This window comes from Panthera uncia, chromosome C2 (genome assembly GCF_023721935.1).
Source record: "Panthera uncia isolate 11264 chromosome C2, Puncia_PCG_1.0, whole genome shotgun sequence".
Classification (NCBI taxonomy): Eukaryota; Metazoa; Chordata; class Mammalia; order Carnivora; family Felidae; genus Panthera; species Panthera uncia.
This window is the reverse complement of record NC_064810.1, coordinates 124,294,696-124,310,930: the sequence shown is the minus strand read 5'-3', so window position 1 is coordinate 124,310,930 and position 16,235 is coordinate 124,294,696. Positions and strand designations below refer to the sequence as shown.

At 40.3% G+C, this 16,235-nt stretch overlaps 1 protein-coding gene across 5 annotated transcripts in view; it reads left to right on the top strand.

Moving 5' to 3' along the window:
• Nucleotides 1-6,831: 6,831 nt before the first annotated feature.
• PPP2R3A (protein phosphatase 2 regulatory subunit B''alpha) overlaps nucleotides 6,832-16,235 on the top strand; it is a 210,769-nt gene continuing 201,365 nt past the window's right edge. For 3 of the 5 annotated variants that reach the window (XM_049628797.1, XM_049628793.1, XM_049628795.1), the window contains exon 1: nucleotides 6,832-7,002. The gene's annotated coding sequence lies outside the window, so the exon portion shown is untranslated. Of the gene's footprint in view, nucleotides 7,003-7,154; nucleotides 7,581-16,235 lie in introns of those variants that run through there. The other 2 variants (XM_049628794.1, XM_049628796.1) reach the window with 1 other exon arrangement.

Below are 16,235 nucleotides of genomic sequence, written 5' to 3'. Positions count from 1 at the left end.
CTATATGACAGGTGCTGGGAAGCTATAAGAATGTGAGACTGTGCACTGTTCAGCCACATGTGGAGAGTGAGTTAAAAGAGGGCAAGATGGAGGGCAGAGAGACCAGTTAGGTGGCTAGTACATGCCCACAAAGAGACATGGCGATGACCTGATCCACTGATCACAGAGGAAGCAGTAATAGAGGCAGAGAGGAGCAAACAGGTTTGAGAAACAATTTGAAAGAAAAGTCAAAATTTGGATATTTGTCCTATAAGAAAGATGAGGGAGCAAGAGGAGTTAAGAATTTCTCCTAAGTGACTGAGTGGACAGTGAGATCTTGACCTAAGATAGGAAAGGAACACATAAGAAGGAACAGGTTGGGGAATTAGGGGAAGGAGAAGGAAATACACTGAATTCTAGACATGTTATTGGTTTCTAATATAATTCCATTGTGGTCAGAGACCATACTTTGTATGACTTGAATTCTTTTAAATTTATTTAAATTTGTTTTATGGCACAAAATCTGGTCTATCTTGGTAAATATTTTGTGTGCAATGGGAAAGTATGTGAATTCTGTTATTGGATGGAGTGTCCTACAAATATAAATTAGGAAAGCTGCTTGATAGTGTTATTCAAGTCTTCTATATCCTTGCTGATTTTCTGTCAATTTGTCCTATCAATTACTGGGAAGAAGGTATTGAAATCTACAACGATTGATTGTAGATTTGTCTATTTCTCCTTGCTCCTATCTATATTTTCTTCATGAATTTTGAATATCTATTATTAAATGCATAAACATGTACAATTGTTATGTCCTGTTGATGAATTGATCCCTTCATAATTTGAAATGAAATTATTTACTCCTAGCAATATTCTTTATGTGAAATATTTTCTTTTGGCTAGTATTCTTATGTTTGCATGGTAAATCTCTTTCTATTCTTTTACTTTTAACCTGTTTATGTCTATGCATTTAAAGTGCATTCCTTCTAAACAGCATCTTGTTGTATTTCCTTTTAAACCCAATTTCTGCCTTTTAATTGGGAGTGTTTAGTCCATTTACATTTACTGTGATTATTGGTATGATCTGGTTTAAGTCTATCATCTTAACTATTTTTTATATTTCCAATCTCTTCTCTGTTGCTCTTTCCTCTTTTTATATCTTCTTTTGGATTAGTTGAATTTGTTGTTTTATTATTGCCTTGTTATTTCAGTAGTTGCTTTAGGGTTGATAGTATAATTCTTTAACTTATCAAAATCTACCTTCAAGTGAAATTATACCACTTCAGGTATAAGTATAGTGTAAGAAACTTATACTATTATGCTTTTATTTCTGGCCTTTTTGCTGTTTTTTGTCATATATTTTAGTTATTTATATTATAAACTTCAAAATTAGGGCTGCCAGATCTAGCAAATAAAAATACAGGACACCCAGTGAAGTCTACATTTCAGATAAACAATGAATAACTTTAAAAAATAAGTGTGTTTCATGTAATATTTAGAGATAATTATACTAAAAAAGTAACATCTATCTGAAATTCAAATTTAACTTGGGATCCTGTACTTTATCTGGCAATCATACTCATCGTACATTGTTGTTATTTTTGTTTAAGTAGTCATTTTGTTTTAATGAGATTTTAATGTCTTTAAAATAATTTTATTTTTTTATATTTTTATTCATGGCAGTTACTATTTTTTGTACTCACCCTTCTTTTTTGTAGATCCATAATTCCATCTAGTTTCATTTTCCTCGGGCATGGAGGACTTTCTTTAGCATTTATTGTAGTGCAGGTTTGCTGTGATGAATTATTTTAGTTTTTGTATGTCTGAAAAAGTCTTTATTTTGTCTGCACTTTTAAGAGATATTCTAGATGACACTAGAATTCTAAATTGATAGTTTCTTTTCCAGTACTTTAAAGATGTTGCTCTACTATCTTCTTGCTTGTATTGTGTCTGACAAGAGATCTGCTGTCATCCTTTCTTTGTTCCTTTGTGCATAATACTTCCTTTTTTCTCTTTGCTACTGATGTTGAGCAATTTGATTATGATATGCCTTCATGTGGTTTTCTTTATGTTTCTTGTGTTTAGGGTATGTTGAAATTCTTAGATCTGTGAGTATGTAGGTTTTAAAAATTTTGAAAATTTGGGGGAGGGCAGGATGGGTGAAGTAGGTGATAGGTATTTAAGAGTGCATTTGTTATAATGTGAAGCAGGTAATGAAAATAAAAACTTAAAAACATTTTTGGAAAATTTTGACCATTATTTATCCAAATATTTTTTGTCCCATCTCTCTCCTTTGGAGATTCCATTTACATATATATTAGGCCACTTGAAATTGTCCCACAGCTCACGAATGCTCTTTTCATTTTTTAAAAAATCTTTTCCCCCCTACATATGTTTAATTTTGGATAATTTATATTGGTATGACTTCAAGTTCACTAATCTTTTCTCTGGCAATGTCTAACTCACCATCAATCCTATCCAGTGCATTTTTATTCAGACATTATAGTCTTCATCTCTAGAATTACAATTTGGCTCTTTTTTAAGATCTTTCATGTCTCTGTTTAACTTTTTAAACGTTTGGAATACAGTTACAGTAACTGTTTTCATGTACTTGTCTGCCAATTCTAATACCCATGACAGTTCTGGGTCTGATTTTGAACAATTGACTTTTCTAACTTAATCATGGATTGTATTTTATTAAATATGATCAAGTCTTTAGTTCTATTATCAGTTTATGAGAAGAAAAGAGGTAGAGAAACATGTTAACACCACAGGGGTGAAATCAGCAAAGTACGGAATGTGGGGAACTCCACAGGATAAGCAATGAATTTCTCCAACATATAAAGTGCAAGGAAAGAAAAGGGTTTAAGAGATTTTAACCAAATGCAATGTGAAGAACTTGTTTAGATCCTGACTTGAAGCAACAAACTAAATAAAACATTTTATAAGAAAACTGGACAACTATATGGCCAACTAATCCTCAAGAAAGCAGGAAAGAATACCCAATGGAAAAAAAGACAGTATCTTCAACAAATGGTGTTGGGAACATTGGACAGCAAAATGTAGAAGAATAAAACTAGACCACTTTCTTACACCACACACAAAAATAAATTCAAAATGGATGAAAAACCTAAATGTGAGACAGAAAACCATCAAAATCCTAGAGGAGAACACAGGCAGCAACCTCTTTGACCTTGGCAATAGCAACTTCTTGCTAGAAACATCACCGAAGGCAAGAGAAACAAAAGCAAAAGTTAAATATTGGGATCTCATCAAGATAAAAAGCTTCTGCCTGGTGAAGGAAACAATCAACAAATCTAAAAGGTAGCCTATGGAATGGGAGAAGATATTTGTAAATGACATGTCTGATAAAGGGTTAGTATCCAAAATCTATAAAGAACTTATCAAACTCAACACCCCAAAAACAAATAACCCAGTTAAAAAATGGGCAGAAGACATTTGGCAGAAGAAATGGGCAGAATACACAATTTTCCAAAGAAGACATCCAGATGGCAAACACATGAAAAGATGCTCAACATCACTCATCATCAGGGAAATACAAATCAAAACCACAGTGAGATACCACCTCACACCTGTCAGAATGGCTAAAATTAACAACACAAGAAACAACAGGTGTTGGCAAGGGGTGGAGAAAGGAGAACCCTCTTGCACCTGTTGGTGGGAATGAAAATTGGTGTAGCCACTCTGGAGAACAGTACAGAGGTTCCTCCAATAAGTTAAAAATAGAACTACCCTATAATCCAGCAATGGCATTACTAGGTATTTACCCAAAGTATATAAAAATACAGATCGAAAGGGTACATGCACCTCAGTATTTACAACAGCATTATCAACAATAGCCAAACTATGGAGAAATCTCAAATGTCCATCAACTGATGAATGGGTAAAGAAAGATGTGGGGTGTGTGTACATATATATATATATATATATGTATACACACACACACACATATATACATATATATGTATGTATATAATGTGTGTGTGTGTATATATATATATATATATATAATGGAATATTACTTAGCCATCAAAAAGAATGAAATCTTGTCATTTGCAATGATGTTGATGAAGCTAGAATGTATTATGATAATCCAAATAAGTAAGTCAGGGAAAGACAAATATATGATCACACTCATATGTGGAATTTAAGAAACAAAACAGATGAATATATTGGAAAAGGGGGAAAAAGAAGAGAGGAAAGCAAATCACAAGACACTCTTAATGATAGAGAACAAACTGAAGGTTGATAGAGGGATGGGTGATGAGTATTGAGGGCATGTGTTGTGGTGAGCACTGGGTGTTGAATGTAAGTGATGAATCACTGAATTCTACTCCTGAAACCAATATTGCACTGTAAGTTAACTAAAATTTAAATTAAAAAAAAAGAAAACCGGGGACACCTGGGTGGCTCAGTCGGTTAAGCGCCTGACTTCGGCTCAGGTCATCATCTCACAGTTGGTGGATTTGAGCCCCGCGTCGGTTCTGTGCTGACAGCTCAGAGCCTGGAGCTTGCTTTGGATTCTGTGTCTCCTTCTCCGCTCTTCCCCGACTTGTGTTTTGTCTCTCTCTCTCTCAAGAATGAATAAACATAAAAAAAAATTTTTTTTTTTAAAAACTGGGAAATTTTGAACACTGACTAGATGTTAAGAAATTTTTAATTTTTAAAGACATTGTAATGGTTTTGTGGTTGTTATCAAAAATATACTGTATTGTTTAGGGATACATAGTAAAGTATTTATGAGTAAAATAATACGCTGCTTATGATTTGCTTCAAAATAATCCAAGAAGAGAAAGAAAAGGTGAGGTTCAGAAAGAACAAATTGGCCAAGGGCTGATAATTGTTGAAACTGAGTAATGAATATGTAATAGTTCATTATATTATTCTCTTTACTTTTGCAATATTTGACATTTTCTCACAATTTAAACAAATCTGATGTTCTCTTGTCTGAGAAGTCTTGCCCTATGCCGTCCTAATAGAATAGGACACCTAATAGAATTAATTGTGCTCAGGACTGTTCCCATCCAAATAAATTAAACCCTCACTTATCTCCAAATCTTTCTCCCTCATTGGCTATAATCCCTGGAGAGCAAATATTGTGTCTTACTTATTTTATATTCTTTGTATTCCCACCACCAATCACAGAGCCAGGGTGCTCAATTAATGGTAGCAAATTGATAGCTCTCTAGCCCATTTACCAAGGTGCCCATGACAGAAAGACTGACTCCATCCTGTTAAATCAAATTTCCAGTTAGGTATTCTGTCCTTTATAAATTCAAGTCATATTGCATATAAATGTATGGCAAAGGGACCAAAAGAGTCCTTATGTAAAAACTCAGGCACTAAAACTGTCAAGGCAAATCAGGAATCCAGTAGGGATTGGCAGGGTCAGCAATACTGAAACTGTTTTATAGTTTGCTATGTACTTCTTCTTCTTACAGGTATGCATTGCACTGTGACCTTTGCAAAACCCTTCTGTCCTGCCCTGCCTTTCTCACAGGACTGCTCTAAATCTAAAATATGATACCATAATTTAAAGGGGCTTCTTTAAAACTGGAAAGCAGTATAAAGTTTAAATCATTATGGCTTCTTCCCAAGGCATCAAGACATCTCACAGAGGACATCATTTTAGCAATTCGAAAAACTGACCTTAGGTGAAATTTTCAATAGGCAAATCTTTGCGAAATAAGTACACAGCACCTATTTCATGCCTGGTGTTGTTTTTTTTTTTTTTTTTAATTTTTTTTTCAACGTTTTTTATTTATTTTTGGGACAGAGAGAGACAGAGCATGAACGGGGGAGGGGCAGAGAGAGAGGGAGACACAGAATCGGAAACAGGCTCCAGGCTCCGAGCCATCAGCCCAGAGCCTGACGCGGGGCTCGAACTCACGGACCGCGAGATCGTGACCTGGCTGAAGTCGGACGCTTAACCGACTGCGCCACCCAGACGCCCCCGCCTGGTGTTGTTTTAAGGGCCAGTAACACACAGTGAGGACAGCCTAGGTGCCCCGAACCTAATCTTTGGCTCCTAGATGTTCCTTACTCATGCTTTTTTGATTGATATTTGTAACTGAGAATTTTACAAATACATCCTAATTGGAGGTTTCTAATTCTGCGGAAATTTCCATTTGTTCTTGGAGAGGTTATGATTATGGGCAGATGGCCTTTGATTTCCTGTGGTAGTTACCAGGAGGAGAATCTTGGGAGGCCCTTCCAAGGCTATGTCTTCCCTGATATGGATGAACTTTTGTTTTTACCCATTTCACATAGCGTTAAATCTGGGGTGTGATTATAAGGGTGTGTGCCGCATAATTATTTCATTAAGGTGTGCTTTAGGTTTACATGGCTTTCTGCATTTGTGTAAAATTTCACAATAGTTAAAAATAAATCTTCCTTCAAAATTCACACAGGTTGTACTCCTCACAAGGAAACATGGCACAGGTGCGGGCCACAGGGAGTATCAGAGCGACCTGGGGCGTCGGTCGGTAGCAAGGGCTGCGTGTCCGCCATCTCTGGCCTCCCTGGAACCATCCCGTCGCCTCCAGGAGGTGAAAAGAACCCATGAAGATAACAATAACAACGACTATAAAATGATAATCGCAATAAAATCACAGTAGTAACAAATCTGAGCGAGATATTCGCATCTGACAGATAGTAGTAAGAACGACAAATCGCGTCCCCGCGGAGCCGCCGTACCAAAGACCCCACTGGCGGCGGATACCGCGGCTCTCGCGGCGCCCCTGGCGGGCCCCTTCCCCGCTTCGGTCGGCGGGGTGGGCGGAGCGTGGTGGGCGGGCGGGGAGGGGCGGGGCGTCAAGCCCGCGGCTGAGGGTGGGCACAAGGGGGAGGAGGGAACGGGCGGGCGGCTGGGCGGGGCGCGATCGGGCCTCTGCTCCTCACACGCCGCGCTCGCAGCCGAGATCCCGCGCCGCCGAGAGTCCTGGCGGCAAGCGCCGTCTTCGAGCCGAGGCAGCAGCCGGAGGAGGAGCCGCGGGCACTGAGGTAAGCGCGGGGACGTCCGCCGCGTGGCCTGGAGCCTCGGCGCCCCCGGCCCTGCCCGAGGGTTGTGGTGAGGCCGAGGGGCGGCGCGCGGAGGCCCGAGCGGGCGGGGCCGGGGCCTGGGGGCGGGGACGGCCTGGCTGGCGGGGCCGGAGGGGCCGCGCGGCGCTGGGCCGGCGGGCACAGCCTTGGGAGTCGGGGTTTGAGGCGGCACGGGTGCCTGTGCACACCCAGCTCTGTCCCGGGCCGTGGCAGCCCGGGAGGTGTGGAAACCGCCTGCCTCGGGGGCGCCCACAGAGGAGGGAAGGCGGGGGACGGCCTTGTCCCTCCCACTTTCGGGGCTCCCAGGCCGGTTCGCCCGCACAGCCCTCGGGAACTTGTTAACAGGAAAGCTTGGCAGGAAAACAAATGCCAACGTTTTGGAAGAACTGAGAGTCACGTCGTTAGGCGCTGAGGCTTTATTTTCCTTCCCCGCCCTCTCCCAACCTCAACCCGACTTGGCCAAAGAAGGATGTGTCACCAGCTCGGGGCCTCGGGCGGGATCCCCGGCCCGGCTGGAAGCAGGAGTACCTGAAACAAAGGTAAACGGAGGCCCGGCATACCCCGACCCTGCCCTGCGGCCGCCCTCGAACCGCCCCAGTGGGTCTCTCCCGCGCCGACCCTGGCCGCCACCTCGGAGGGGCTTTCTCCCGGGGGACCTCTCGATGGAAACCAGCTGGCGGGGCTCGGAGTTGATGTTGCATCTGAACTCTCTTGTGCTCACATTATTCCCAATCCCCCAACTCTGGTAAAGCTTAAGGAAATTTTACCCGGTTTTAGTGGTCAGTAAATGTAAGGGAGGATAAATTGCTGTTTGTAAATTATAAGGTATTTTCTTGTTAGCAAATGGTCTGAAACATGAAATAAAAAATCTTAACACGTAAGCAAAAAAGAGCGATTTCTAGTGCTTTCCAAAATCTGAAGAAATGTTCCTCCTCAAATCACTCATGTAGAAAACATCCCCCCAAACCTTTGGTGCCAGGCATTTTTCTTTGTTCTTTATTAGTCTCAGGCCTCAGTTTCTTGTAAACAGAGCACCCAGTGCTGAGACCCTAAGAATTGCCATACTAGGTCAGAGCATGTGCATCCTGCTCAGTAGGCAGCAGGCTTGTGTTGTAGTAAAACACAGTTTGCTTTCTTGGTGATACCGTTAAAATTATCGTAGTTTCATTCCTTTCAGAAATATTCATGACTTTTACTGAAAGCCTTTTAAAAAATCTGTAGACCACTCCTAATTTATCCATAAAATGTATTCACATTTATTGCATCCAAATGGCTCTCCTATCGTTTCTGACAGAACTTGAGATACTGTGGAGGAAACTCGGATCTTTTATAAAACTGGGAGCTCAGAGATTGAGGACAGGGGGAACAAAGTAGTTTTTTAAAATAGAAAGCTTTGAAGAAGTCTTTACCAGAATCAACCTGGCTGATGAGTTCAAAAATAGTTTTATCCAGGAGCAGCCTGAACATTAATCAGTTGAAGGTTTATTTGTATTCATAAGTATTTGCATATTTTAAAATGCAGCTAACATTCTGGAGAGTGAAGGGGCTATCTGACTATATCTTAGTCTGAATTAATTTGAGCTTAATGTTTTAGCTGAAACCAGCTGCCCTAAGAGAATGAAAGTTTTGTTTCAGCAAGAAGGGAGTAAAAGAGATGAGTAATTTTGGAGTATGGATTACTTGAGGGGGGCTCCCGTTCAAACCATAACTTTACTTTTAAACTCTTCATAGACTCCTCATTACCTCTAGCAAACATAGTCTCCACTGTTAATAGCCACAGTCACTTTTCAACACACAACCAAAACTTCTCTTAACATTTACCCGCCACTGCTCATCCCCCCAAGAAACCTTACCACCTGGAGTAGTTAATTGCCCTTTTGTGCAGTACCATTGTCTAAATTAGAGGTTTTAATTCATGATACTGTTGATAATTTGGACTAGATAATGCTTTTTTTTAATATTTAAAATTTTTATTCTCAAGTTGGTTAACATACAGTGTAGTTTTGGCTTCATAAGTAGAACCCATTGATTCATCACTTACATATAACAACACCCAGTGCTCATCCCAACAAGTGCCCTTCTTAATGCCCATCACCCATTTACCCCTTCCCCATCAACCCTCAGTTCTCTGTATTTAAGAGTCTCTTATGGTTTGCCTCCTTCTGTTTTTATCTTATTTTACCTTCCTTTCCCCTATGATCAATCATCTGTTAAGTTTCTCAAATTCCACATATGAGTGAAATCATATAATATCTGTCTTTCTCTGACTTATTTTACTTAGCATAATACCCTCCAGTTCCATCCATGTTGCTGCAAATGGCAAGATTTCATGCTTTTTTCATCACTGAGTAGTATTCCAGTGTGTGTGTGTGTATATATACACATATATATTGTTGATAGCCCTGCTATAAACATTGGTGTGCATGTGCCCCTTTGGATCAACATTTTTGTATCCTTTGGATAAATTCCTAGTAGTGCAATTGCTGGGTCGTAGTGTAGTTCTATTTTTAATTTTTGGAGGAACCTCCACACTGTTTTCCAGAGTAGCTGCACCAGTTTGCATTCCCACCAACAGAGCAAGAGGATTCCCCTTTCTCCACATACTTGCCAACATCTGTTGTTTCCTGGGTTGTTAATTTAGCCATACTGACAAGTGTGAGGTGGTATCTCATTGTGGTTTTGATTTGTATTTCCCTGATGATGAGTGATGTTGAGCATCTTTTCATGTGTCTCTTGGCCGTCTGGATGTCTTCTTTGGAAAAGTGTCTATTCATGTCTTTTGCCCATTTCTTCACTGGATTATTTGTTTTTGGGGTGTTGAGTTTGGTAAGTTCTTTATATATTTTGGATACTAACCCCTTATCCAATATGTCATTTGCAAATATCTTCTCCCATTCTAACGGGTGCCTTTTGGTTTTGTTGATTGTTTCTTTGCAGTGCAGAAGCTTTTTGTTTTGATGAGGTCCCAGTAGTTCACTTTTGCTTTTATTTCTCTTGCCTTTGGTGACATGTCAAGTGAGAAGTTGCTGTGGCTGAGGTCAAAGAAGCTCCTGCCTGTTTTTTTTCTGTTGGATTTTGATGGTTTTCTGTCCCACATTTAGGTCTCATCAGTTTTGAATTTATTTTTGTATATGGTGTAAGAAAGTTTGGACCAGATGATTCATTGTTGTGAAGGGCCATCCTTTGCATTTTAGGGCTGCATTTAGCAGCCTTCCTGATCTCTACTAAATGGATACCAGTAGTACCTCCCCCCCCCACACACACAATTATAACAGTCACACAACCCACACAGTTATGACAATCAAAAATGCCTCCAGATATTGCCACACGTCCTCTGAGAGAACCCCAAATCACCCCCAGTTGAGAACCACTATTCTAAACAGACGGTTGCCTTAACACTAGTGACCCTGTATTGTTTTCATTTGCTTGTGTGTTGATTTTCTACTGTCCTAAACTTGAGGGCAGAGCAGTCATTCATTTATTTACCAAATATCTGAGGAAAGGCCTACTTTGCCAGCCAGATGCTAGTTTAGGTCTGGCAGTATAGTGGTAAAAGCGACTGCTGTAGTCTTTGTACTCCTGGACATTACAGATGCACCCATGTGTAATGATACAAATACCTCATAAAATTGTGATAAGTTCTGGGAGAAGTACAGGGTGCTCTGAGTACATAAAATAAGGGTCCTGACCTAGTTTGGAAACTAGGGGAAGTTTCCTGGGGAAATGACCTTTAAGTTGAGGTAGACATTAAAGGAAGAATAGAAGTTATAGGGGCACCTGGGTGGCTCAGTCAGTTAAGCATCCAACTCTTGGTTTTAGCTCAGGTCATGATTTCATGGTTTTGGGAGTTCGAGCCCCACATCAGTCTCTGTGCTGGCAGCACAAAGCCTGCTTAGGATTCTCTCTCTCCCTCTCTTTCTTCCCCTCCCCAGCTCACACTGTTTCTGTCTCTCTCAAAACTAAATACTTAAGGGCGCCTGGGTGGCTCAGTCGGTTGGGTGTCCGACTTCAGCTCAGGTCACGATCTCGTGGTCCCTGAGTTCGAGCCTCGCGTCGGGCTCTGGGCTGATGGCTCAGAGCCTGGAGCCTGCTTCCGATTCTGTGTCTCCCTCTCTCTCTGCCCCTCCCCCGTTCATGCTGTGTCTCTGTCTCAGAGATAAAAAAAAAAAAAAAAAAAAAAAGTTAAAAAAAAAATTTTTTTTAAAAACTAAATACTTAAAAAAAAAAAGTTATAAAGTGAATTTTAGGGGGACAGTATTCCAGGCAGAAAGAATAGGGCCTTTCCTGGGACCTCAGAGGCCACTGTGGCTGGAGCAAGGAGAATGATAAGGGCAGGATGATACAAAATGAGTCTGGGAAAGTAGGTAAAGGACTTTTTTGAGCAGAAGTTCTCAGTCCAGCCTGTTCATCAGAATCAAAAGAGGCACTTAATACAGTAGTAGTGCCTGGGCCATGCTCCAGGCCCAGTAAATCAGAATGTCTGCAGTGGGTCCTACTTCCTTCCCCAGCTGCCGTTTTCCCTACACCTTCCAAAGGGATGACCACTGGTACTAGTTTTGTGTATTGTTCTAGACATTTTTTTGTGGGCATTCAAGCAAATGCATATTATTCATTCCTCCTGTTATTTACACATATGGTAGCATACTGTACATACTATTATGCTTGTTTTCAACAATGTCATGGAAGTCTTTTGATTTTAATATATAGTTTCCTTACTCTTTAATGACTGTATAGTATTCCATTTTATGGCTATACCACAGATTATTTAACCATTCTTTTATTGATGGACAGTTAAATTGTTTCTAGTAATTTACTATAAATAATAGTACATGCATATACCAGTTCACATATGTCAGTATATTTGTAGGATAAATTCCTAGAAGTGGAATTGTTGGGTCAAATATGTACATACACACGTGTAAATATTTGTAAAAGATCAGTCTGATCATATTGGAGAGAATGGTTTGGAACGAAATAAGTGCTTATGGGAGATAACTGAGCCTAAATAAGGTTATTTTGTGCATAGAATGAATTTTGTCTCCCTAAAATTAAATTTTGAAGTCCTAGCCACTATGTGACTATATTTGGAGATAGCATCTTTGGGAGGTAATTAGGGTTAAACAGGGTCAAAGGGGTGGGCCCCTAATTCAGTAAAATTAGTGGCCTTATAAGAAAAGGAGGTAGGAAAAGCCATGTGAGCACACAGTGAGAAGGTGGTTGTCTGCAAGCAAGAAAAAGAAAACTGACCTTGCCAGACCTTGATCAGGACTTCTACCCTCCAGAACTGTGAGAAATTCATTTCTTTTGTTTAAGTAATCCAGGCTATGGTATTTTATTATGGCAGCCTGAGCTAAGACACTGTGGAGAGGTAGGAAAGAAAAGATGGTAACTGGGACCATGGTAGTCACACAGAAAATGGAGACAGGTAGATGGATACAGGAGATATATTTAATAAGCATAACTGATAGGACTTAATAATATGCTATAAACAGTAAGAAGGAGAAATAGGTGGGTAGGATGACTCCCAGGGTTTTGGCATGCCCAACCAGGTAAATGGTGGGGCTGTTACCTGAGGTAGAGAACACTAGAAGAATGAATAGTTTTGAAGTGGGTTTAAATCACAGTTCACTTTGGGACTGGTGAGACCTCTAAATGGAGATTGCACATAAACTTTAGATAATTCAAATCCAGAGCTTGGAGGAGTGGGCTGAACTGGGGACACAGATATTTAGGTGTAAATTGAAGGGTGTGGATGGAATTGCCAAGAGCAGAAGTTGTGAATCCAAAGCCCACAGCTGAATCTGGCTTACAGATGTGTTTTGTTTTTCGCAGAGTAGTTTTTGTTGTTTAATTTTGAGTTAGTTGCCAATAATTTAAAATCTAAAGATTTCCCACGAAAATCTAGATTTGGGGCTTTTCTTTAAAAGTAGGAAGATGGGGGCGCCTGGGTGGCGCAGTCGGTTAAGCGTCCGACTTCAGCCAGGTCACGATCTCGCGGTCCGTGAGTTCGAGCCCCGCGTCAGGCTCTGGGCTGATGGCTCGGAGCCTGGAGCCTGTTTCCGATTCTGTGTCTCCCTCTCTCTCTCTGCCCCTCCCCCGTTCATGCTCTGTCTCTCTCTGTCCCAAAAATAAATAAAAAACGTTGAAAAAAAAAATTTAAAAAAAAAGTAGGAAAATGTAGCACTACTGAGCTGGCTTTCCCATATGGGAACAATTGATTGGAGCTAAGTCACCACTGATCCCAGCTGCTTTCTGTTTACCAGCGAGCCCTCCACTCCTTAAAACTTATGCCTGGCCTACTTTGTTTATTTACTTGTCAGACCCTGTAGGCACTTAAGTGTGTAATCCCTGCTTTAGGAAGAGAGTATAGAATAGTGATTCTTATCTTGGCTGCACATTGGAAATATGGGATAATTTTAAAATACTGATGCTGATAACCCACACCAGAAATTTCTGTTTTTGTTTACTTGGTCAGAATTGCAGCCTTGTGGGCTCCTGGGTGGCTCAGTGGGTGAAGTGACCAACTCTTGGTTTTGGCTCAGGTCATGATCTCACAGTGCATGAGTTCGAGCCCCACAGTGGGCTCCTTGTTGACAGCATGGAGCCTGCTTGTGATTCTCTCTACTCTGCCCCTCTGCCCCTCTGCCCCTCTCCCCCTCTCCCCCTCTCCCCCTCTCCCCCTCTCCCCCTCTCCACTTGCTTTCATGTCTCTCCTGAAAAAAAAAATTAAAATTAAAAAAAAATTGCTGCCTGGGATTTTTAAAAGCTCTTCAGGTGATTCCACTGAGCAGTAGAAACTGAGAACCATTGACAGAGGTTAAGAAGAGAGCTCACGCCCAGTGTTTCACAGTTGGGTAAAGGAGGGTAGCTCCAGGAAAGGGATGAGAAGTGGCCAGAGAGATAAGTGGAATGGGATCTTGCAGTTAAGGTATGCAAACTTAATCCAATACACTTGAAGACGTTTTTAATTAGATGAGAGAGAATGAAGTTTATTTTGCATGTATACTTACTGTTTGTCTTGTATGTCCTGTATTATATATGCTGTTCATTACTGTGTAGAGTGTATGTACACACAAAAAAATAGCTATACTTTATCTAATGGTCCATTTAAAGGATTTCAAGAGTAATTTAAACTATGCTTGATTTTTGTCTTAGGGATTTACTTTAGAATCTAATTCCAGTTTAAGGTGTGTCATAAAAGGCAAGGGAAGAGCGTATTTAAAAAAGAGAGAAGTTATCAGGTCAAGATGTAGATTGAAAATGACCTATTGAATATAGCCAGATGGAGTCTTTGACCTCAGTGAAACCATTTTAGATTGGAAGAGGCAGAAACCAGATTGAAGTAGGTAGAAAGTAAAGAAATGGAAAGAATGAATGTTGGGGAAATCTTTTGAGTTGACCCGAGAAGGGAGGTGATGAGGGAAGGTCAGGTGTCTTATATGTCTGTATGGCAGGTGTTCAGTCTGCGTTGGTTACCTAAATGCATCTAACTCTTGAGGGAGGTAACTCATTGGTACCTGATTACCCTTCTCCCCATTTTAGAGGTGTCTTGCTTGTATTTGTTTTGGAGACATTGTGCTTTACACTGAGGAGATAATTTTGCCAGGACGTTAGAGACTCAGATGTTAGTGATTAGGCCCTTAGTCTCTTTCTTATCTGAAAAGCCACAGGGCTCCTAAAGGCCAGCAGGGCTCCAGTGACTCTGACATCATCCTCCCATCGAACTGATGAACAAATATCAGATTGTTGGCTTGTTGAAAATGGAATACTCGGCTATGTCAGGGAATATGTATCTAGCTTTCAGATTCCCAGGAGCAATTTTTGCAGCTGTACTTTATCCATTTAATTTGATATTATAGCTGGTTTTCCAGTTGCATATATGTAAAATTTCTCATACTTTGAAATAAGTTGGAAGAGGCCCTCATTGAGCTCAAAGAGAAGAGAGCACTGAATAAACTGGTTTCCAAAAGGTTGTGTGAATGCTGGAATGCAGTTACCTTGAAAACCTTGGGTTAAAGTGGCTGTCTAGAGTGGGTTGTCATGCACATGGCCACTACCGATCTGTCTCTTAAACATCTCTGCCTCATTGGCAACTTTAACCTGGCATAGGAGGTTAAAGAGTTTTGATCTACCAGCAGAACAGAAACCAGAACAGAACAGAACCAGCAGAACAGAAACCAGAGCGGTTGGGAAATGCCAAGGATTATTAGTGAAGAATGGTGTTGATTAGTTGAAGACATAAGCCCCATTGCTATACTCTTTTTGCAAACAAGAGTGTCATTCTGTGAGGGATTAGTCTTCACAGCTACTATTATTTGATGTGTTAGGTGGATGTGATGGTTGACTTCTGTATAACGGATGTCTTTATGACATGAATAGCAGACCTCAGTCTACAAAAGTTTATATTGGGTACCTATGATAAGAAAATATTTTGTTTAGAAACTTGTATGTGCTTGGGCAATTGTAGGAATTCTGTCATAAATATAGTTAGGTACTGTGCCTGGATGGTGGTAAAGGGGAAAGGTCATTGCCATCGTGGTCCAGAGCTTCTTTGGTTTGCAGAGGAAATAGGATGGTTGAGTGGATAGAGGATTTGGAGTCTGTTCTTGCATGTGAAGCCATGATGTGTCAGGTGTCAGCTGTGTGATTTTTTGTGTGTGATTTTTTTTTTTGAGTTAAAGTTCACATAAAATTAACCAAGTTAACCATTTTAAAGTATACAATGCAGTGACCCTCAGTACATGCACAATATTATGCAACCATCACCATTAACTCTGGAACATTTTTAACACCTCAGAGGGAAACCCTTTACCCATTAAGCATTCACTCCCCATTCCTGTCTCTCAGTATTCCCTGGAAACCACTGATCTGCTTCTTTCTCTATGGAGTTGCCTATTCTGGACATTTCATATAAATGAAATCATACAAATGTGAACTATTGTGATTGGCTTCTTTCATTTAGCATAATTTTGTAAAGGTTTATTCATATTGTAGCATGTATTCCTTTCCTTTAATAATCATTGCTTCCTTTGAATAATTCAGTTATATAGATGTACTATATTTTATCCATTTATCAGTTGATGGATATTTGGTTTGTTTATACCTTTTGACTATTGTAAATAGTGCTAGGAACATTTATGTACAAGTTTTTGCTTGAATACCTGCTTCAGTTCTTTTGTGTACACACAAAGGAG